This window comes from Taurulus bubalis (genome assembly GCF_910589615.1).
Source record: "Taurulus bubalis genome assembly, chromosome: 1".
Classification (NCBI taxonomy): Eukaryota; Metazoa; Chordata; class Actinopteri; order Perciformes; family Cottidae; genus Taurulus; species Taurulus bubalis.
The window spans coordinates 43,269,595-43,293,614 of NC_136589.1; the positions used below are offsets into that span (position 1 = coordinate 43,269,595).

At 43.3% G+C, this 24,020-nt stretch overlaps 1 protein-coding gene across 2 annotated transcripts in view; it reads right to left on the reverse strand.

Moving 5' to 3' along the window:
• The window catches only part of myo10 (myosin X), a gene marked incomplete at its 5' end in the record, with an annotated part of 97,231 nt that overhangs the window by 68,009 nt on the left and 5,202 nt on the right, over positions 1–24,020 (reverse strand). The gene's annotated exons all lie outside the window — the stretch shown is intronic.

Below are 24,020 nucleotides of genomic sequence, written 5' to 3' on the forward strand. Positions count from 1 at the left end.
ATAGCACAATATGTGAACATTCTTTAACCCAAATCATAGCACAATATGTGAACATTCTTTAACCCAAATCATAACACAATATGTGAACATTCTTTAACCCAAATCATAGCACAATATGTGAACATTCTCTAACCCACATCATAGCACAATATGTGAACATTCTCTCTGCAAAGGTTGACTTTGATAAAGTGAAGCAGAATAAAGTTAGAGAGGGTTTAGTACAGAGAACATTCAGACGAGGACTCCAAAATTTGCATTGGGGCACATTTGCGCACATCTGTGACATTTGAATTTTCTCATGTACCAAACCATATATTTTACTTGTATATGTATGGAGTAATATCTTTGGTGTCTTACTTACACACAGCGGTGGAGCACATTATGTGCAAGACAGAAAAATAAAGTTATCGATATCAACCCCAAAAACCTTTGCAAAACCTTTGATAGACGATTGGTTCAGAGACCAACGGGACCAGGACCACTTCCTGTACTCACAGTCTGTGGTTGTTACCGTGGCGTTGACCTTTTCTCGGACCAATCAGAGGCGGAGGAGAAAGTGTGGAGAACTCTGCTGGGTCGGGTTTCAGAGACCTGGACCCGGAGGCCAGTGAACCTGGCATGTTTATTGAAGCTTCTCAGGGAGTCAGAGGACACGTTTACACCGGCTGACCTGAGGACTTCACTGCTCCTGGTTGCTAAGCGCTCCCTCCCAGCCAACAGCTGGATATGTCATCACCCGCTGCTGTGTTCAGGGTTCATACACATTCTGACCAATAGATTTCCATGACTTTTCCGTGACTTTAAACCAAATTTCCATGACCAAACATTTAGTGAAATCTGGGTGTAAACATGAAAAAATGAGAAAATGTAGTATTTAAACTAACAATGAGAATACAAAGCATACAGTAAATCTTAAATGACACAAATGAATGAGACAATAGTTTGATTAAAAGAATAATTTATATAGATGCCTGTATGTATGCCTGCTTATATTTTGAGCGTCTTTCTTTTAAAAGTATATTCGTTATTTCAAACTCGCCGTAAATGAACGACATGAACACATGAATATAACACATTTACATGACTTTTCCAAAACCTTTGGGATTTTCTTTTTTTTTCTTTTCCAGGCCTGGAAATAACCATTTTAAAATTCCATGACGTTTCCAGGTTTTCCATGACCTTAAGAACCCTGTGTGTTGGTGGAGAATTAGCAGAGAATTTGGGGAATTCCGGATGAGAGTCTGAAGCCTTAACTGTGTTTGGAGGCCTTTTTCAATAATAATGTTTGGCTCTGGATGGGTCCACAGAACCATACACAGTGTAGCGTGGTCCAGTACACGACCCATCACTCCCAGTCCGCTCCACGACTGCTGAAGATTATTATTCAGCGGAAAACTCAGCCGCGAAGTTCTGCAAAGCTGCGCTTGTTGAATTATGACTGAGCTGCAGAACCGAGGGGCCCTGAGGGGCGTTCCCTCCTGATCGCATGGCCACGTGTGTCGCTGCTCGTTAGCATGGCGAGCTAACGCTAACGGGGTACTTTAAAAAAGAAAAAAACGCTGCACTCTTATGAGACGCCCCTCCTCTTTCTGAGCCGGGCGTACGAACGACCTTTGACCTCACAAGCGGCGGAGAGAGAAAGAAAAAGAGAGAGACAGAGACAGGGAGAGAAAGAAAAAGAGAGAGACAGAGACAGTGAGAGAGAGAGAAAAAGAAAGAGAGGCAGGCACCTGGCTGGGAAAAAGTGAGCGGATGAATGGTTGGAGAGTCTCTCACACACACACACACACACACACACACACACACACACGCACACACACACACACACACTAAAGCTCAGGTCTGCAGACTCAGCAGTGGATCAGTGTTGGTTCAATCCCTCCACGTTCAAACGGCCGTCTGATCTTCTTTAGAACAAACACAACTCTTTCCATGGACTCGTAACTCTCACAGACTCTTTCTTTACTTTTTTTTAGTGCAAATTATAAAAGGAAAACGTAATCTTGCAGAGGCACGACAATTATCTGCAATTTTCTTTTGTTTTTGTTGGTGGTTTCTGCGTTTTGTCATTTTTTTTGGCCGAGCTGGTGGAGACGACCTGCAGCAAAGGTCCTTAAAGGTCGCTTTAAAAAAATACAGTTTTGAGCCGTTTTTTTAATAAAAATCTTAACTATACGTTAGTGAGGTGTTTTCAAATATATACAACTTCAGTGGGAACCAATGGGCTTTGAGCTGAGAGCCTCAGGCAGGAAGTCAGAAAGCCTTCAGAGATGGACTAACACTTGGATCTGCTAGTCCCGCCCCTTCCTGTGTCCCCATGGGGCTTTAATTTAGAAAATAAAATGTATGATAGTCAATGATGAAAGACATATATATTTTTGAGGATCCCTTTTAATTCTGCCATGAATTACACATATGACGTTTGTCAATTTAAAAGATAATGTTGCACGTGGAGAAAGTTTGTGAACAGTTTTACGACTTAATGCGACATTCCTGACGTCATATATAGAATCATCTTATAAAGTGACAAACATACGTATGTGTACGCTGTAAAAAAAACGCCTGTGAAATCTACAGTAATTTACTGTGTTTGTGAGCAGTAGCCTACTGTAAACTCTCATATTCCCATTATTGTTTTTCCCAGTAAAATTATTTTCCAAGTAAGTGATCTAATAATTACTTGTCTCCCGCCATCGACTACCGTCCATATTTTAACTAAATAAGGTGCCATGGTGTGTAACCAGAGTTTAACCCTTTAAACAAAGCTCATATGAAGTTATTCACAGATCATTCAAAATAAAAACACACAAACAGAGAAGATGTCATTTTGACGCTCCAAAGAGGACCCGGACAAAGGAAGACGCTCCATTGTCACGAGCACAAAGAGGAGGCGTGTGCTGTTTACCAGCCGGGACCGTACGGACATTCCTCGTGTGCACCGCCGCAGGAATCCGACGCTCCAATCAAGTGACAGAAGGGGAGGGGAAATACACGAGGGCAAAGGGCAGCTTCGAAATATAAGTTTGCCCCTGATATCACTAGGAGAGGGGCAAAAAATGCCCCCAAAATTCCCCCTAATAATTATGATAATTTAATGACACATATTTTTCGACTCTCTGTCCGCTGGTGTGTGTGGCTCAGCGCTCACCTGTGCGCGCACACGTGTCTGTGCGCATCGGGGCGGATACCGAGTGCAGTGAAGAGTTGTAAACGTGCGATCATAGAGAGACAGAAATGACATTATGCCGTCGTGTAGATAAGATCAATACCATAAGGCTGTTTAGGTTGTTTAATAACAGAACAAGGTTCTTTGGGAAAGGGAACCTTAAATTACTTCTGTTGTGATCTGACGCTATAGAACAAATTACAGGGGGCGGAGGGTGCCCCCCCCCCCCTAATACAATGGTAGGGGAAACACTGAGCCTAAATAAGTATATTTACTATTTTGAAAAAATGTTAAATGTTATTTCACAAGTTTCAAAAATGCCCCCATTTTTTTTTTAAATGCCCCTGTATTTCAGTCAGTGGGGGCAAAAATTGCCCCCTAAAAAATATGTAAATGTCCTACCCTGGGTCTCGCTCCTCCCACCAGCACACTTTATCCCCAAAGACCCCCAACAAACACACAAACACACACTCGGAGACACACATCTGTTTTCTTTTTGGGCCGCGTGTGCCGCCGCCCACTCTCTGCCGAGGGGAGCCGGGAGCATCCGACAGCGGCACACCATCTTATTGTGCTTTAACCCCTCCTTCACACACACACACACACACACACACACACACACACACACACACACACACACACACACACACACACACACACACACACACACACACACACAGAGCTACTGGCCCGTTTCTAAACCGGGGGTCCGTGCCAGAGGCCTGTGCTTCACCTCATTCATCACCACTGATTGCCTGAACTTTGAACATCAAAGACCCCGTTTGTACTTTCCGATCGGAGCAAAGAAAACAGGGGGCATTTCTCTGTTAATGGTTAGAGAACACACACTAGAACCACTACAAAGAGCTCATACCTCCACCAAGGCCGCTCAACGCTGACCAACAGAAAAGGACTTTAAAGAATTCAAACCGGACACAATACAGCCAAGTTAATGGCAGACAACTGAATTTGAGGAATATTAGAAAGGAATATTACACTTTGTACAAGGGTGGATTGTGCAGAACTTCAAGAGAGTCAAAAGCTCCCCAGATGCATCGTGTAGCTGCAGCACCGACGATGTGTCAAAGGCCACATTCATTGATAATTAATGATATTTTACATCATCTATGGTTAAAAATGCTGAGTAGTTGGGCGTGGCCTATATAAGTTAGTCTTGATCCAATAAAGTAACATTCTGTCTCCTCCCCTCATAGTTCAGGATGCCTAGAAATGCCCCATTAGTCACGTTTCCACTGCATGCTACGGCTCCGCTGGACTCCACTCATTCCAATGTTTCCACTCCGGAGAGCATCTCCTTCGTGTCGGCGTAGCGACGCAGAGGGAATCTGCCGCGAGATCATCTTCGTCGGGTTACTACTTGGATCCTCTCATTGGCAACCAAACAGAAGAGCAGGTGCACTTCGTTAGCTGTTGGGCGTATTTGTCACAATATACAAATTGCGGTTGCTACTGACATAGTTTGGCTATTTTAAACCGGAGGGTTTGTGCAGGATGTCAATCTAGCCATGATTCTCTTTGACTAATCATTGGGCTGCGATGTTTTAACTCCAGCTTCATCTCTAGGCTCAGCTCCGTTGGAACCTGGACCGAGGTGGTACCCATTAGCATTTGCAACATTCGCTACATTTGCAACATTTGCAACAGTCGCTACATTTGCAACATTTGTTACAGTCGCTACATTTGCAACATTTGTTACAGTCGCTACATTTGCAACATTTGTTACAGTCGCTACATTTGCAACATTTGTTACAGTCGCTACATTTGCAACATTTGTAACAGTCGCTACATTTGCAACATTTGTTACAGTCGCTACATTTGCAACATTTGTAACAGTCGCTACATTTGCAACATTTGTTACAGTCGCTACATTTGCAACATTTGTAACAGTCGCTACATTTGCAACATTTGTTACAGTCGCTACATTTGCAACATTTGTAACAGTCGCTATATTTGCAACATTTGTAACAGTCGCTACATTTACAACATTTGTAACAGTCGCTACATTTGCAACATTTGTTACAGTCGCTACATTTGCAACATTTGTAACAGTCGCTACATTTGCAACATTTGTAACAGTCGCTACATTTGCAACATTTGTAACAGTCGCTACATTTGCAACATTTGTTACAGTCGCTACATTTGCAACATTTGTTACAGTCGCTACATTTGCAACATTTGTAACAGTCGCTACATTTGCAACATTTGTTACAGTCGCTACATTTGCAACATTTGTTACAGTCGCTACATTTGCAACATTTGTAACAGTCGCTATATTTGCAACATTTGTAACAGTCGCTACATTTACAACATTTGTAACAGTCGCTACATTTGCAACATTTGTTACAGTCGCTACATTTGCAACATTTGTAACAGTCGCTACATTTGCAACATTTGTAACAGTCGCTACATTTGCAACATTTGTAACAGTCGCTACATTTGCAACATTTGTTACAGTCGCTACATTTGCAACATTTGTAACAGTCGCTATATTTGCAACATTTGTAACAGTCGCTACATTTACAACATTTGTAACAGTCGCTACATTTGCAACATTTGTTACAGTCGCTACATTTGCAACATTTGTAACAGTCGCTACATTTGCAACATTTGTAACAGTCGCTACATTTGCAACATTTGTTACAGTCGCTACATTTGCAACATTTGTTACAGTCGCTACATTTGCAACATTTGTTACAGTCGCTACATTTGCAACATTTGCTACAGTCGCTACATTTGCAACATTTGTTACAGTCGCTACATTTGCAACATTTGTTACAGTCGCTACATTTGCAACATTTGTTACAGTCGCTACATTTGCAACATTTGTTACAGTCGCTACATTTGCAAAATTTGTAACAGTCGCTACATTTGCAACATTTGTAACAGTCGCTACATTTGCAACATTTGTTACAGTCGCTACATTTGCAACATTTGTAACAGTCGCTACATTTGCAACATTTGCAACAGTCGCTACATTTGCAACATTTGTAACAGTCGCTACATTTGCAACATTTGTTACAGTCGCTACATTTGCAACATTTGTTACAGTCGCTACATTTGCAACAATTGTTACAGTCGCTACATTTGCAACAGTCGCTACATTTGCAACATTTGTAACAGTCGCTACATTCGCAAAATTTGCTACGTTTGCAACATTTGCAACATTTGCAACATTTGCTACATCCGCTCATTTTCAAAGGCCTCTTCTCAAAATATGTGTGGCTTTGGAGAAAAAAAAGGTATAAGTAGTTGTGTGAAGATAGAAGAAGCTTGACAGAGTCTTAAAAAAAGATGAAATGCTTCCTTCTTTCACTGCTAAAGGGGACGTGATTGTTTGATTTCCTACTTTAATAATCCGACAACTTTCTAAATAGACAAAGAAGCTGCTGTGGGATTTTAAATTCAGCATCTTGTCATACAAGAAGCAACTTATCCTAAAAGGATAACTGATAACTGTATCATCATCCAACGTGTTTGGATGCAGTGAGGAAAAGACTTCATGGGGTTTTGGTTTCTCTGATATGTCAGCGTCCGCTTTCTCAGAGCAGATATGATGTTCTGGAAAATATTGTGACAAGGAGTAGATGTTGATAGGACCGCCGGCAGCGACATGAAACCCTGAGAACATGAAGTCCAAGTCAACCGCAGCTGATATCTGCATCCGCTGGTGGTAATGAGATCTAGACAGCTTGTTTAAAAAGCTGGGTTATTGTCATCACTGTTAACATGTCATGCTGGTAGACTTTAATAAACTTGCAACCTCTTAATGTTTACTGTCTATAAAATGTGGTGTCAGTACTTTCAGGTCCATAAGAGTTTGCGGTGCAATGGATCAAATCGGCAGAGACAGAACCTTTAGAGACAGGATTCAAGTGATTAGGAAAGAAATAGTGTCATTAATAGTTTTAATTGTGTTTCATAATCTGCTTAAAACTAGTGTGAGGAAGTTAAACAGCTCATATTTCCCTCTCTTATATCTACGTTAATATTGCCGTGAAACCATATCCTTAAAACAACTGGATTTATTCATTTAGGTTTCTCCCTAAAAACTACATTTGAACAAGGTTACATTTGAACACATCATATGACGTTATAATGTTCCTTCACCCAACTCTCATTTGTGTTGAACAGAGCTTGAACGCATCATAAAGTAACGGAGTGGAACCTCCGTATGTTAGCCGTTAGCCGTTAGCCGTTAACTAGCTCTCCTCCTGGTCTCAGGGAGGGCCGACTATGAAGCATTAAGGCTGTGCTGGTTAAACTGTGGATCTAATCCCCATCACACCAGCAGCCAGAGCCGTAGCCCTTCCACCGCTGTATTGTTCATCAAGTGTTGCGGAGTGTCTGGGGAGCCGCCGCTCTCTGGCCTCCATCTCAATCCCGACACCTCCTGCCGGTCAGAAACCCAAACAGCGACAGCGCCGTCCCGCCCTGTAGGCTCTGGGGGTAAAACCCAGGCGCTGACCCTTCCCCTGCTTGTGTTTTCCCTTTCCGTAACCTCGGCATGTGTGGCTAATGCTCGCTCTGCGGGACCCCGGGCGGGGAAGGCGGGGGTCGGCTGGTAAAACGAGGATCTGTGGTGGAGGGAGCGCTCGCACGCCGGCGGGGTTGGAAATGAGCAGCTGTCTCGTCTGAGAGATTCCTCTTCCTCTCCCATAACAAACAGAGTCCTGTGTTCGACCACAGCCTCTCTCTCTCTCACTCTCTCTCTTCAGTTGGAGGCCCCGGCGGCCCCCGCCTCGCTTTAAGAGCTGTGACTCAACACAACTGCCGGCATGTTCTCGGCGATGCCTCGCTGCTCTTGCAAACAGCTGCAGCCTGCATGATTCCCTCAGACGCGAGGACAGCAGGCACAGGTTTGCAGAACAAACGAGGCGGCAGAAGTCCAGTTGTTGCTCCACCGCGTCGCCTCTGCTGACCTTTGACCCCGTGCAGAGGAAGCAGCACATCAGCAGCAGCAGCTGGTCCTGCATCAGCTCTGCTCTGTCTGGGCTGAGGAGATCCTCACAGGTCTCATAATAGACTTACGGTGTGAAAACAAAGACACTTTGAGTGGCGTTGAGGGCAAATATTGCAGATGAGAGGCAAACTTCTACTTTGCCAAAGACAACTCAAGCTGCTAGCATTGTTTTGCAAGCTCTTTTCCTCAAACACCAGAATCCTGGTTTCAAAGGTCTGGTCTAGTCCCTGGTTTCATGAACTCATTATTGTGCAGCTGCAGGACGACGTTTCACATCTGAGGACTGCTTTTGTTAAATGAAAAATAAGGTTCAGCAAAATATATAAAACTAAACCAGCTATAGTTGTCACTCTACTCCTGTGAGAAACACGCCGCTCCTGAAAGCAGCACTTTCACCAGTTTCAAAGGTGAACAACGGATCAGAGGCGGCGTCACGCTCCGTTTACCTCGTGTCTGAGACGTTAGAGGCTTCTGCACTCCGTGTTCTACCTCACTCCGTGTTCTACCTCACTCCGTGTTCTACCTCACTCCGTGTTCTACCTCACTCCGTGTTCTACCTCACTCCATGTTCTACCTCAGTGTTTGAGGTCAGGTGTGCTCGTGTTTCTCTTCTTGAAACCTTCTTTAAAAACAGACATATAGAACTAATGGCAAAATACTACACAGTGTCACTACTATACTACATATAGTGTAGTACTGACACTGTACTACATATAGTGTAGTAGTGACACTATACAACATGTAGTGTAGTAGTGACACTATACTACATATAGTAGTGATACTATACTACATATGGTAGTGATACTACACTACATATGGTAGTGATACTACACTACATATGGTAGTGATACTATACTACATATGGTAGTGATACTATACTACATATGGTAGTGATACTATACTACATATGGTAGTGATACTACACTACATATGGTAGTGATACTACACTACATATGGTAGTGATACTATACTACATATGGTAGTGATACTATACTACATATGGTAGTGATACTACACTACATATGGTAGTGATACTATACTACATATGGTAGTGATACTATACTACATATGGTAGTGATACTATACTACATATGGTAGTGATACTATACTACAATACAACTGCAACAGTGGGCAGCAGACGGCCCTTTGCTTGGCGCTGGGAGATTAGCACGTTGCTGATTAGACGGATCAATTATTAACTTTCAGAAGGAGCGTTGAAGTGATCAACGTCTCTCTTCACGTTTGTGTTTTTTTTTTATTTGTATTTATTTGACAGACAAACATCAATTTCAAAATAAAGTTGCAGACAAAGTGACTGATGACTTTTTACCCTCCACAGAGAAATTGATGGCTTTAACAAAAAACATTCACATTGTCCAGTACACAAAAGTTAAAAAGCAAAAAAAAAAGAAAAGTGCAAAACAATGTGAAGGTAAAGAAAGAGGAAGCAGAGTGGAAGTGTGCTCCCCGTGAGGCCGTGAGTGACAGCTCAATAGAAGCTGCTGTCTGGGAAACGCAGGCGGGAGGAAGTCTACGGGCGCAAATTGACCTTGAGCCTTTGCAAGCAACACGGCGCAGACCAATCAGTTTGCAGAGCCTTCGCGGAGAACCAATCAACACGAGGTCAGCCGCAGAGGTCACTCGGTTTGAACGGCTGGACACACGGAGTGGGAGCAGGGGATTGTGGGAACTGATTAGGTCGCTGTATTGACTTTTGGAAAGGTCTGGGAAAAGTCACACAATGACTGACACACACACACACACACACACACACACACACACACACACACACACACACACACACACCAAAATAAACCCACAATCATGCATGATTAAACTGTGGTACACAAACGCACACTGACAGGAACACACACGCGTCAGTGTGAAACTTTTATCTGCAAATAAAGACGCACACATGTCTCACTCACACTGCACATGCATCAGTAAACAAGCATGGATAAACATCATGACCGCGTGACAAACACAAAGTCAAATGAACACGGGACTTTCACCCAGGAGGCCGATGTTCCAGTCCCGTGGGAAAACTAAAGTGAATGTTTACTTTGTGCTTGTTATGTAAAGTTACGTAAGAAAGTCTGCTGGTTGTTATTTATGCATGTTAGTTGCGTTATATTGTTGTGTTATTAATGAAATGAATTACTCTACTGTGAGCTCAGCTGGTTGTGCAGCCTGACAGCAGCGGGAAGGAAGGACTTTCGGTACTCTGCTGTCGCGCTTGTTATTCAGCATTACGTAAGAAAGTCTGCTCGGGACAGTTGTTATTTATTCACACTAGTAACAGTTATGTTACGTTGTCACGTTATTAATGAAAGGAACACAGGACTTTCACCCAGGAGGCCGATGTCCGTGTCCCGTGTGAAACCAAAAGTACATATTTACGTTACGCTTGCTCTGTAACGTTGTGCAAGACAGTTGTTATTCATTCACACCAGTTACAGTTGTTACCATTTTATTTTAACACAATGATGGTTTTTAAAACCTAAACCAAGTAGTTTTATGGCCTAAACCTCACCGCACGTCTTAGAACGTCAACCACACGGCGCTGTGTGCTTCTGTGTGACACAAGGCTGATCCATTAAATGAAATGTATTCATGACATCAACCACTTTATATTCCATATTCTGGATTTTAATGGTTTAGTCTGTTCTCATTATGTTGATTGAGAACATGTGGAACCCAATTTCTTTTAAAGTGTAACAATCACCTCTTTTCTGCTCTTATCTCCATCTTATCTATTCATCTTTTGGAGCCAACTTCTCCTTTAAGACTGAAGTCCACGTTCTTAAACCGAGTGAGGAAACAGGTTTTGAGCCCGACATGCATTTATTTAAACGGTCTCGCTCGGAGGGAGCTGCTCTGAGTAAAAGTTTAATGTATATATGGTCTCTGCAAGTCTCAACATGAACCTGAAAACAGTTGGAACCATTTCAGTAAATGACGTCTGTCTATAGAATGTATTCACATCATCTGTCATAATAACTGCCTTCACTTCAGCTGCCCTTATTGCATTTCCAGAACATAATACTCCTTAATTAGACGCTACATACCACTTAACCACCAGCTCAGTAACACATACTATTCCCTATAAGCACCTGCTGGAGCCTGGAAGTCATGAAGACATGTCATCAGAGAACTAGAATCTGAACTAAGACGGGTGGTGATGTTTTTTTGCTGCTTTTCGTGAAACTTTAAAATCTACCGAGTAACATATAAACCTGGGATTATGGAGTCATTTAAAATAAATACATAATTTCCTTAGTTCCTTCACTATTAATGAAGACTTTGCACGTTAAATTATTCACGACAAGCCATCAGCTTAACTACTATGTGACATTTGCATAGATTTAAAGTAATAATCTTAAATGTTGTCATTTAGATAAATGCCTGTTTGGTTTATGAGTTTATGGCGCATTGAAGTTGCAGTTTTACAAACTTCATGTCTGTGGCGACATTCCCAGGAAAAATCACCATCGTAGCATTTTTCTTTCTTTCTTTGTTAAATCCCCCAGCAGCGGTCGGTCCAGAGATCGTGATCCGTAATTACCGCGCATCGGCGCCAAAGAAAATGAAACCGATCTTCAAGATTGTAACTTTGAAAATTATTTATGTTTTCTGCGACGTAGTCAAGGGGCAATTTTTAAAAGTTGCGTCACGCTGCGTTCGAGGACAACACATCAATGCAGGTTGGCGTCAATCAAACGGAGCTGGTCGGGGGTTATACCCCCTGAAACAGACGCTGTAGCAATGAAAACGTGACAGAGCGTCTTAGAACACAAAACCAGAACGTCTCTGCAAGATTAGGAGACTCCGATGAAGAAAATTCAAAACCACGTTGCATGACTTCGCCGATTGTCAGAAGTGATGTAAATCACAGTGAACATTGTGCTGAAAGGGAAATGAATCCAGTATGCGAGCTTGAAGAAAACGCTCCACAACATGAGCATTGGAAATCCCAAAGGGGGCAAAACGAGGATAATGGCTTCTGGTGTGTTACATCTGTCCGTCTTGATGTGGCAGCAGAACAACGGAGTCCAATCACAGCCCGATGACACCCACTCCGCTTGTAAATGGGACACAGAAAGAAAGAAAACAGCCAAATTCCTACTTTTCTGATGGGGAAATGAATGCAGAGCACGGCTGCTGGCTTGTACAGGGTTAAATGAAACCACATGCCAGGCAGGAGCTCTGCAGCCGCATCCGGCCGGCAGAAGGCTCCCTCTGAATATTCAGACGGGTTCCTTTTGTCATAATCCAGAACAAGGTTTTATTAAAACATGCTGCAGGTCTGGATCGAGGATCGCAGATGAAGTATTGAAACTGTCAAAGCCTTTGTCAGCTTTTACAGGATTAAGTCTCATTGCATTGTGGGAGGAAGGAAGCCAGTTGGCTGCAGAGGCCGGTTCTGGAGCAGCTGATGATGATGATGATGATGATGGAGAAAGAGATCATCTTTTTTATGGGCTGCAATAATCTGACAATTGGCAAGTCCAACACATTCCATATTATATACAAACATAGTGGGATTAATGGCCCTCAGTAAACCTGATCTTCATGTCACATTGGTGTCATGCCATTGCGCTTATTTGTGTTCATGTATGTACAGCTTCTTTTTAGATGTTCAACGTCATTAACGTCATCATCTGTTCACCCTTCTCATTATTAAGGCCTTCTACACACCGAGGATGTGTACAAATGGAAGGAGTTGATCTGGTTTGAGTTTACCAGTCTCAAACGGGGGGCTAACGAAGAGATGACATTAGCAAAAAGCTAACGAAGAGATGCAATTAGAAAGAAGCTAATGAAGAGATGACATTAGCAAGAATCTAACAAAGAGATGACATTAGCAATAAGCTAATGAAGAGATGACATTAGCAAGAATCTAACGAAGAGATGATACTAGCAAGAAGTGAATGAAGCGATGACATTAGCAAGAAGCTAACGAAGAGATGACATTAGCAAGAAGCTAATGAAGAGATGACATTAGTAAGAAGTGAATGAAGCGATGACATTAGCAAGAATCTAACGAAGAGATGACATTAGCAAGAAGTGAATGAAGCGATGACATTAGCAAGAAGCTAACGAAGAGATGACATTAGTAAGAAGCTAACGGAGAGATGACATTAGCAAGAAGCTAATGAAGAGATGACATTAGTAAGAAGTGAATGAAGATATGACATTAGCAAGAATCTAACGAAGAGATGACATTAGCAAGAAGTGAATGAAGCGATGACATTAGCAAGAAGCTAACGAAGAGATGACATTAGTAAGAAGCTAACGGAGAGATGACATTAGCAAGAAGCTAATGAAGAGATGACATTAGTAAGAAGTGAATGAAGAGATGACATTAGCAAGAATCTAACGAAGAGATGACATTAGCAAGAAGCTAATGAAGAGATGACATTAGTAAGAAGTGAATGAAGAGATGACATTAGCAAGAATCTAACGAAGAGATGACATTAGCAAGAAGTGAATGAAGCGATGACATTAGCAAGAAGCTAACGAAGAGATGACATTAGTAAGAAGCTAACGGAGAGATGACATTAGCAAGAAGCTAACGAAGAGATGACATTAGCAAGAAGCTAACGAAGAGATGACATTAGCAAGAATCCTTTGTTTTGTTACCACCCGGATATTTTTATCCCACATCTTCAGTGTTTTTTACTTGGTTCGTCAGAAACCGCTTCGTGCTGGGAGAGGAAGTGGATGTTCATCAGATGCCATTTTGGATGACGAGGTAAAGACCAACAACCCCTTTTGGCTTCTGAGGGACTTGTAAAAGAAGTCCTTGTTGCTTGTGGTCTTTTCCTTCACTTGAAATGTGACTAAACTGCTCATCCCTGCCAGAGTGGATAGAATGCCCCTATGTCCGCACGGTGAGGTTGTCTGTTCACGGTCCAAAGAAGACCCACATCTGGTTTGAGGGGGCCGAGGAGGGCCGACTGGGTTTTGTTTGGACTACTTTGACCGCAGCTTGAGAGCTGAAGCTCTACGGCAGAGAAAAAAACCTGAAATTAAAATAATACACCAGCGAAACCCAATGTCTCTTTTCGAAAGACACAGAAAATATTTAGCTAATGGCTCGAGTCTCCAAAACGGTGGAACCGAACCCACACACACGACGGCGGAAATGAGGGACAGATGTCAGAGCAGCGAGGGAAAAGATCCCCGTGTGGAATCCATACGAAAAGCTTCATCGCAAAGATTTACTTCACAACTGTTACAATTGGCAGCTCTCACAGCCACGCTGGAGATCACAGTCTGGCATTTACTCCATTACCCAGAACCCCCTCCTCCCAAAGTGGATCCAGAGGGTTTTTGCCAAATGAACTCTCAGGAGACAAAGTGAAGACGGCCGCCGCTTCATCTCCACGAGCTAAACGTCTCAAATGTTTCTCTCGAAAGTCAGAAACTGCAAGCTTAAAAAGAAAGAAAAAGAGAGTTGTAAAAAATAAAAAAGGAAATCTGTTTTGTAGAACTCCCTGCAGAGCTTTCGGCATTTCCACTGACCGCAAGATCAACTTTTAACGAGCTTCCCTCTTGTGCTCCGTTGTCCCGATGGCTCCGAGGCTCCGCGGTCGGAATATCTTTAGAGCGCAGACGGGACAAGAAGTCATAGATAAAAGAGCGACAGTCATGCTTTTTTCATATATTTTAAATATTTTGTTTTTCAAAATTTCTGCATTTTTTCGGCAAATTTATGGCAAATTGTTTGTGTTTTTCGAACGTGCAGATTGAGAAACACGCATAAAAACCAGGTGGATGGAAACGCGGCATTGTTTGCGAACCGGCAAACTAGAACATAGGAGAATGTCGCCAAAATATTACCTAAACACTGTATTTGTCTCATGCTTCCGATTTCATAATATACGTATATTAGTAACTGCATCTGCCTGTTGTTCTGTTTGACGTGGACAGCCACAGAAAGTACAAAGTCATTAAACAGCACAGGGAAGTGAGTAGACAGGAAGTGAAGAGATATTGGAACCCCGTAGAACCGCAGCTTATTAATTAAACACAAACCCACAACACAAAACACCTGCTGGGTTTGAATTATTAACGAAGCTTTTGTCAGGAGGGGTTAAAGGTCACGGCGCTCAGAACACTGCTGGTGTCATGCCGAAGAGGAGTAAGAGACGCGTTGAGGAGGAAGAGATGCGATGAAGAGGAGTAAGAGACGCGATGAAGAGGAGTAAGACACGTGATGAAGAGCCTCACAGCCTTGAACTAATGCAGGACTATTTCCCACGCTGCTTCAAGACTTCAGAGACATTTCGGGGAGATGAAGCTCTCGGATCCTCCCCAGCTGCCTGCTGGGTAATTAAAGGCATGTCGTTGGATCTGGAGAGCAGCTGGAGGGCGGAGCCACGTGAGCTCGCAGCTGACTTTTCATTTAGCTGACGACAATCAAACGGGACGGAGAACTGAAGGTTCAGAAATCTGTGCTGCAGAAAACAGAGTTTCACCGCCTGACATCCAACAAAGAGCATGTTCTCTTGTGTCGGTGAGAGGAAGAGGAGGAGGAAGAGGCATGAGACTCATGAAGCCAGCGGGGATCACACGGGAAAGAGACAAGGAGAAGTGTGTCCGGATCTCTTTGATCCATCGCAGGAAGAAGATCTGTTTTAGTTTTTACGATCAGCTGATGTGGAGAGAAACACTTTCAGGGAAAATAATTATTATTTTTGTGAAAGGATGAAAAAAAGTTTTCAGTTTGCTAGATTCACTAAAATATTCACAGATGGGTCGACACGTCTTGAGTCATTTGCAGCTTTCTGCATTCCAGCCGAGTCTCGGTGGCTTTAGTCTTCAGGAGCCGCTGAAGAGAGACGAATAGTTAAGAGAGCTCAAATCTATATTTACTCGTCTAGAGATGAAAGAAACACTTTGAGTTTAAGCTTCACAAACAGGAAGTCTGAAAATGTTTCATGTGAGTCACTATTTAGAGTCCAAATCAAACAGTTTAAAGGATATTAGACATTTGTATTACAAATGTAACACTTTACAGGGTTTGTTTAAAGGTAATAAAGTAGTTTATGAACATGAGATATTACTTTACAGATCATTTGGTTTGTACGTCTTCTGGCGTTGAGCATGAACGCCGTACGTACGGATATTTAATAATAATAATGAATCTGAGCTCAACTGCTCTGTAGCGGGTTTCCTCTCTCGTCCCACAGGACGCTTCCTGCCAATGAAACTACGTCCACACGCTTTGAAAATATCCTCTTTATTAATGCAGAAATGTGATAAAGCCTCAAGCAGAACACCCACAAGTCCTTTTTTTATTTAAATAAATCGAAATGCTCAATCACGTAAAGTTGCTCACGGCCTTCTGATCCAAGTCATTCTGCATGAATCTGCAGGATTCCCCCCTGGATGTTGTTGTTGTTTATACCTCCGTGTGACACAATGTTTTCCATTGACTGTACACATGTTTTTTTGAGGCATAATAAGAAATCATAAACACATTCAGTTGGCTAACATCAATAAATACGTCCGTGTCATCAGGTCAAAACATGCTGCAGCTTGTCTGTTATAATGTCAACTTAAAGTAAAAATATTACATTTTTATGAGTAGCAACCTCATCATCTTTATACTTTATATAAAAACCAGACTTCCAGAAAATTTACTGATATTAGATTTATGTTAAAAGGCAACACAACGATCAATACAATGATAACCAATCGATGAACGACTGTGTCCTGGTCTTTAGTGGAAACATCCCGCCTCCTTCAGCCTCAACTCAACAAACACATTCATTCATCGGCGCTATGAAATCCCGATGACAGCGAACATTTCTCTCGCGTCTCGTTAGGACTCATCGGCTCCCAGGATGTGGTTCTGGGAACCGACGACTCAGCAGTTTAATGAACCGGTGCTGGTGTAGATATGGTGTGGATGCAACTTCCCTGCAGGGCAACGTGTTGCCACCACTTCTGACAAAAAAGACAAAATCTAAGAATCACATTCATACACATATAAATATATAAATCGATACCGTGACACGAGCCTAGATATCATCTTAGATGTTGGATGTGGTCATATTGTGTCTTCCTGCTGTTTAAAGGCTGCGTTACAGTGAAACGGTTTATTTCTGTTATTTGCTTCATCCACGATACCGTATCGATATCGAGGTATGAAACCATACTATGTTTAAAACTATGGAGACATTGGATTCTCTCCATGTTGCTCGTGAGAGATGGAAGAGTTTGTAGTTCTACCTTTTAGAGCTCCTCTTGGTTTCCTCGTCTGAGGCCAAATGAAACACCAGAAGGGGTAAAAGAAACAACAACCTGAACCCTCCAACTAGAATATAAACACACGCTTTTCCTGTTTGGACTTAAAAAAAATAGCTTCATCCGGCCGAGCAGCGGCCATTTTTGATTCCCCCTCCCGTCAACTAGCCCAGGACACAGATGTGTTCAAGGTCACAGGTGTGGACCCTAAACCGTGCTCCAGGTAAAGGAGGAGAATCACACGAGTGATGTGGTCTGTGAGTGGAGGTCTAAAGGTCTAAAGGTCTAAAGGCTGAAGCGGTCGACTGAGACCGACCCTGAATGACTCGACATGAACACATAAATACTCTTTTTTTCTTTTGTTTTGGAGTTTTCGGAACAAAGCGCCTGTGAATCCCACGAGCCGCGGCTGTGATCCGTTATGCTTGCTGGGCAGCTTCCTTGTTTTCTCGTCACCGAGTCAAACATGCAAACCTCCACAGAAAAAGCAGGCGGGGTTTTGTCTGCCATTTGTTGTCGTCGGCAGGTCAGCAGGTCAGCAGGTCAGTCAGGGGAGAAAGGGGCTTGCTTTCTGTGTTTGCATTCTAGACGTGACGTCAACGTACCTGCATGTGCTCTATGGACTTTGATCGAGACTTAATCCCACTACAAACTCCAGACCCCAGGAAATCCTGCTCCTGACTAAATAAAGCTCAAAGTCAGAGGAAGGTCAAACCGGGCGGAGTCTTTGCTTTGACTTTTTTTTAATAAAAAAAATGGTGGAAAAGGTTGCAAAGTGTGACGATACGTAAACAAAATCAAGGTGGTCACCTTTAAGACCGGTTTGTGATGAAGCGAATGCGACTCACGAGTCACCGCGACCGTGCACGAGGAACGCTTTGACTCCGCCTCCGAGTCTACGCACAAAGAGAAGAAATACTGAACCAGAAGCAGGAAACCGAAGTTCTGCTGAGACTCGACCAATGAAGACCGACGCAGACCGGCTCCTGTAAACTAGAGAGCACTCAGGCCCGTGAAGGGGGAGTCCACCTGACCTACTTTCTTAAGCTGTGTGTGTGTGTGTGTGTGTGTTAAAGTCGGCGTGTGCATGAGAGAGCATGTGCATGTTTCAGACATTGTTTGGACAAGTGTGTGAACGCAAGAGTGGTGAAGAAGCATTATGTGCATAAAGTGAGCGCTGAGGACATGGAAGGTGTGTGTGCGTGTGTGTGTGTGTGTGTGTGTGTGTGTGTGTGTGTGTGTGTGTGTGTGTGTGTGTGTGTGTGTGTGTGTGTGTGTGTTGCGGGCTGGCAGCTGAGGCCAGAGCCGTCATGTGTTGCCCAGCTGTGGTCGCCTGGCGTTGGCTCTGCAGAGCGGAGGGAATGGGCAGAATATAAATACCGTCTTCCCCTTTCTGCCTTTTCTTCTGGGACAAACAACAGAAGCCTTGTTGTACAAAAAGAAAACACTAAAAGTGCAGTTTTACCCTGAAAAGCTGAGTGGGAGGCACAAATTAAAGCAGTAGTTCACTCCGTTTAAAGGTTAGTGGAGTGGTGACGCTGACTTATGTCAGCAGGGTTGGGTCTGCAACTCTGGTTCTTAAAGTTTTAACTAACATTTTTAAATACTCTTTATAGTCAACATGTTTCAGCTCATTCTTTTTTAAATGCCCTCTTTTAAATTGCCTACACACACGATGGAATCACAGGAAATGAGCTTAATTTGATCTCATTGACATCTGCAAACCCAACATTTCCTGCTGCTGCTCCTTCACAATAAAACACAAAGACAGAGGTGGGCTTTTATTGTGAAGCAGTCACAGGAAACTCCATCGGGCAACATTACTGCAGGAGGCGGGTGAGGTCGTTGTTTTCACAGCCTCTTTGCTCAGAGCTTCTGGAAAAACAAACAAAACACTTCCTGTCACTGAACGGGTACATCTTTCCAACCGGCCAACCACGGTTCAGCTTTCCAACCGGCCAACCACGGTTCAGCTTTCCAACCGGCCAACCACGGTTCAGCTTTCCAACCGGCCAATCACGGTTCAGCTTTCCAACCGGCCAACCACGGTTCAGCTTTCCAACTGGCCAATCACGGTTCAGCTTTCCAACTGGCCAATCACGGTTCAGCTTTCCAACCGGCCAATCACGGTTCAGCTTTCCAACCGGCCAACCACGGTTCAGCTTTCCAACCGGCCAATCACGGTTCAGCTTTCCAACCGGCCAACCACGGTTCAGCTTTCCAACCGGCCAACCACGGTTCAGCTTTGCGCCGCTAAGGTTTAGCCAACAAAACCCCTTAGTTTTGTTGGAGAAAACATGGTGATTTGGTTCAGAATAAGTATGCTTATACCGTAACGTAAACTAAGGATCTGATGTCACGTGGCACAAACGTTGTTCTCTAAAATATGTTTGATTCAAACAAACTTTTACTAAACGCTCTTTTCTTTTCATTTTGTTCAGTTGTTTGGTGAAAATCCAGCACACCACTTCCTACATTCAATGAACATGAGATGTTCCTCCTATCCTACATGTCCATCAGTTAGTGAAGGACATCTATCTCCCGACAGATCGGAGTTCAGCAAACAAGCCCTGATCTTCAGGTATGAAATCCCTTTGAAGCGGTTCGACCCGCCGCACTGCAGAGATGCCCTCGTTTACTCTGGCTCTGATCCACAGAGCTCATAACTTCCTCTCATGACCTTTTTGGAAAAGTGTTAAGTCACTGAATGCACTTGATCACATAGAGCACCCTTTAGTTCGTCTCATTTGGACGCTAAAGGGAGAGAGACCAGTCCGGTTTAATGAACTACCTTTGATCGTAACATTAGCGATCAGATACATGTAGAAAGTAAAGGGTAGTTTAGTCTAAAATAGAAATCCTCCAGTAAAGCAGCAGAACTTTCTCGAATTGTTCTTGATCTGGGAATTGTTTCCCCCGATCAAATACCACACTTTGTCGTTTCCTTTCTCTCCCACAACTTGACACACAACAGCACATACATATGTAATTCCAATATCCTCTTGGATCATTAAAACCGCAATAACTCTCCATGGACTGCATGAATCTGTGGCGTCTGCAGAGAGGAGCCTTCCAGCTCGTTAACTCAGATAATGACCCAGCTTCTCTCCCTGATTGCCAGCCTTCATTCAGTCTGGTGCTCGGATCAGGACTCTGAGAGCTGCACTCTCCCAACGCAACGGCATCGCATGTCAAGCCGCTAATTACTGGAAATGGATGTTTGGCTTTTTTCAGGGTTGTGCCCGGCCGCCACTTGTGTTGTTTCATGTTGTGTTTGTGTGGACGGGGGTTTCCAGGAAGCTGCTGTCAACACAGCGTCCAGAATCAGATAGCACCCCGCCTCTGCTGATCCCAGATCTGATCAAAAGTATCCGAGACAATAACCGATGTCCTTTATGTACTGGATATGCTTCCAATGTTAGAATGACAGCATTGGATGGAGAAAATCTGTCTGTTTTGAGCCAAAAGATGGCTGCCGCCGGTTTTAAACAACTCGCCATCCATCTTTCCCATCAGTGTTTCAAGTTTACAAAGAAATTGCCCGTTGTGTTTAAGCTATGAAGGTGTTCCCTTGTAAAAAAAACAGACTTTGTAAAAGAACAACACTGCCACAAGGTCAAGGAGACGTTTAATTCTAATCCTGCCATCTTAATCCTCAAACTGATGCGTCTGCAGCCAAAACATATGTGAGGGAGATCAGCCTTCTTCTCAAGGACGACCTCGCTGAGCTCACAACAATGCAGACGCAGTTACACGAGGATTAACGGAGACGACAACCTGCAGGACTGTTTCAGAGCACTTTGCGATCAAGTCTCTCACATACGTCTTATTTTACGAGAGCTAACAACCCTGACTTGTGCACGACGGGGATCTGAACCCACGGAGTCAGATCACATGACCATTCACGTGCACTGGGCGTAAACAGGAAGTAGATTTTCTACACACTGCAGTTGGAATCAATGCAAATTAAATGTTATTTAGGGCTGGCTCAGGTTTGCCCTGTTCCAGCCCCTAGATATGCTGCTATAGGCCTAGACTGCTGGGAGACATCTTAGAATACACTGAGCTCCTCCTCTCCTTCTCTTTTGCTCCTCCTCTCCTCTTCTCCTCTTCTTTCTCTCCTTCTGGATGAATGATTGTGTCTTCAATGCACATTACTAACTCTACTTTCATGTTCCATGGATCGTGGCTGACTGGAACCTGTCCTGCCTACTGCCATGGCCCTGCTGATGCCCCTCCTCTCTACCTCCTTCTGCTTAATGGATCGTGGTTATCTGGATCATGGACCATGCCTACTACTCATTATATGAATAATTTATGTCATATTCATTGAATGTGCTGTAACTCTGTTACGTTATTCATTCTGGCCACATGACATCTATTGCTTCTGTCCATCCGGGGAGAGGGATCCTCCTCTGTTGCTCTCCCTCAGGTTTCTTCCCTTTTTTTCCCTGTGAAAGGGTTTTTACTATCTTTACTGGGGGAGTTTTTCCTGATCCAATGTGAGGTCCCGGGACAGGGATGTCATGTGTACAGATTGTAAAGCCCTACGAGGCAAACTTGTATTTGTGATGTTGGGCTATATAAAATAAACTGAATTGAATTTATAATCATCTCCAGACAAGTAAATAGTGTTTTTATCAGAGAACTATTTGTCACAAAACTATTTGTCACAAAATGTCATATGGTGCACGACCCTTGCAGAGACGAACAGAAACCCTAGAGGAGGACTCTTCCATCCTAGATACGGTGGCTCCATAGCTCCGGGATCCGTTTGCTCCAAGAGGGCCGATAAACAACTAATCATTGAACTACATGACTGTCAATCACTTCAGATGGATCCATCATGTTGAGATGGTCCAGAGATGGAGTTCAGAAACAGAACGGAAGATCAGCTGCCGGAAGAGAGTCGAGGTCGAGGACACGTCAGCCAGATCGGAGGCTTCGCATCCACCAAAGTCCTCCGCTTGAAGCTCGATAACAAGAACCTCCAAGAGGAGAGAACGTTCAGCGCAGCCCAAAGAGAGGAGGGGCTCCTGCCTGGAGCAGAGGGCCCGAGACGGCGTTTGATTCCCACAGTCGCCCCTCCGCCCTCGACTCTCCACGGTCGGTTGAGAGCGGTTAAACCAGTTTGAGACGTGGCTCTGAAGGCTCTGGAGGTTCTGGCTCACATCCAGAGAGTCTGTCTTGAGAAGGAGTTATTCCAGCAGCGGTGTGAAGAAACACTAAAATGACGTGAGAAATAAGACACCAACTCCCTATATGCGACTCTGGAGCAGGTTTTGGTGCCTCAACCTAATGAGAAGTTGTTAGTACGTGGCCGGCCGTGTTCGTCACGGTTCGGGTTGAAAACACAACGAAAGGAAGAATATATTCTCACGGCTTCACGTCAACCGTCGGTTTCTTTTCTTGCTTCAACGTGACACAACCCCTGAGCACAGTCACATGACCGAACCTCCAGCCCAGCGTGATGTCACAGAAATACAACAAACGACCTCTTAAAGGCGCAGTATGTGCTGTGTTCTTTCTGTATGTATATTTACTGAGTTCACGTATTTAAGGCAATATGATGGGATGTTTGTCCTCAAACCTAGCTGACCCTATTTTTCTAAACCATACCTGTAAACTGAGTCTTGAATGACTCGTGTAAATGTTGTGTTGCTTAATCGCTAAAGGATCATGGTTAGGGTTAAAAGAATCATGTTTGTAAAGCAACTTCTCACGTAGACTACGGAGTTTTAAATAAGTCAACTTGACAGATTCCTCAGACTCTGATTGGTCAATTGTCTCCTGAATGTGCAAAAAGCTGCAGACTGAGCAACAACACAGTTGTCCTACGTTGGAGGAACTCTGCAGTGCACAAAAACCACAAATCTGCAAGCTGTTTAAATTCCTTGTGGCTCCACAGGAGTCAGGTTTCAGCTCTAAACAAGCCAGGGAGACACATATTTAAACATGGAGCCTTTTAAAGCTGATTAACGTCCGTGATTGGTGCCGTCGCCTTTTATTGGTTTTGATGAGAAATGCAGAGAAACCTTTCTTTCTTCAGAGAAACGAGCTCAGAGCGCCGCAACGCTTCACGCTTGCTGATGGTTCGTCTCCCAGAGAACACTTTAAACAGAAATACAAACATCAAGGGAGAGATTTCAGACCGACTGGGACGACCCACTGGGAGAAAGTGAAGCGGCATCGCGGCTTTAAAGCGGCGGTCAAAACGGTCACAGGAGTCGTTTTTTAAAACAAGGAATAATCTCCTTTAGTTTGGAGTGCTGTCGGTAAACAGAACAGGGTTCATACACATTGTGACCAATGGATTTCATGACTTTTCCATGACTTTAAACCAAATTTCCATAACCAAACATTTTGTGAAATCTAGGTTTTAACATGAAAAAGTGAGAAAATGTAGTATTTAAACTAACAATGAGAATACAAAGCATACAGTAAACCTTAAATGACACAAATGAATGAGAGACAATAGTTTGATTAAAAGAATAAACATTTATATAGATGCCTGTATGTATGCCTGCTTATATTTTGAGCGTCTTTCTTTTAAAAGCATATTTATTAATTCAAACTCAGCGTAAATGAACGACATGAACACATGAATATTACACA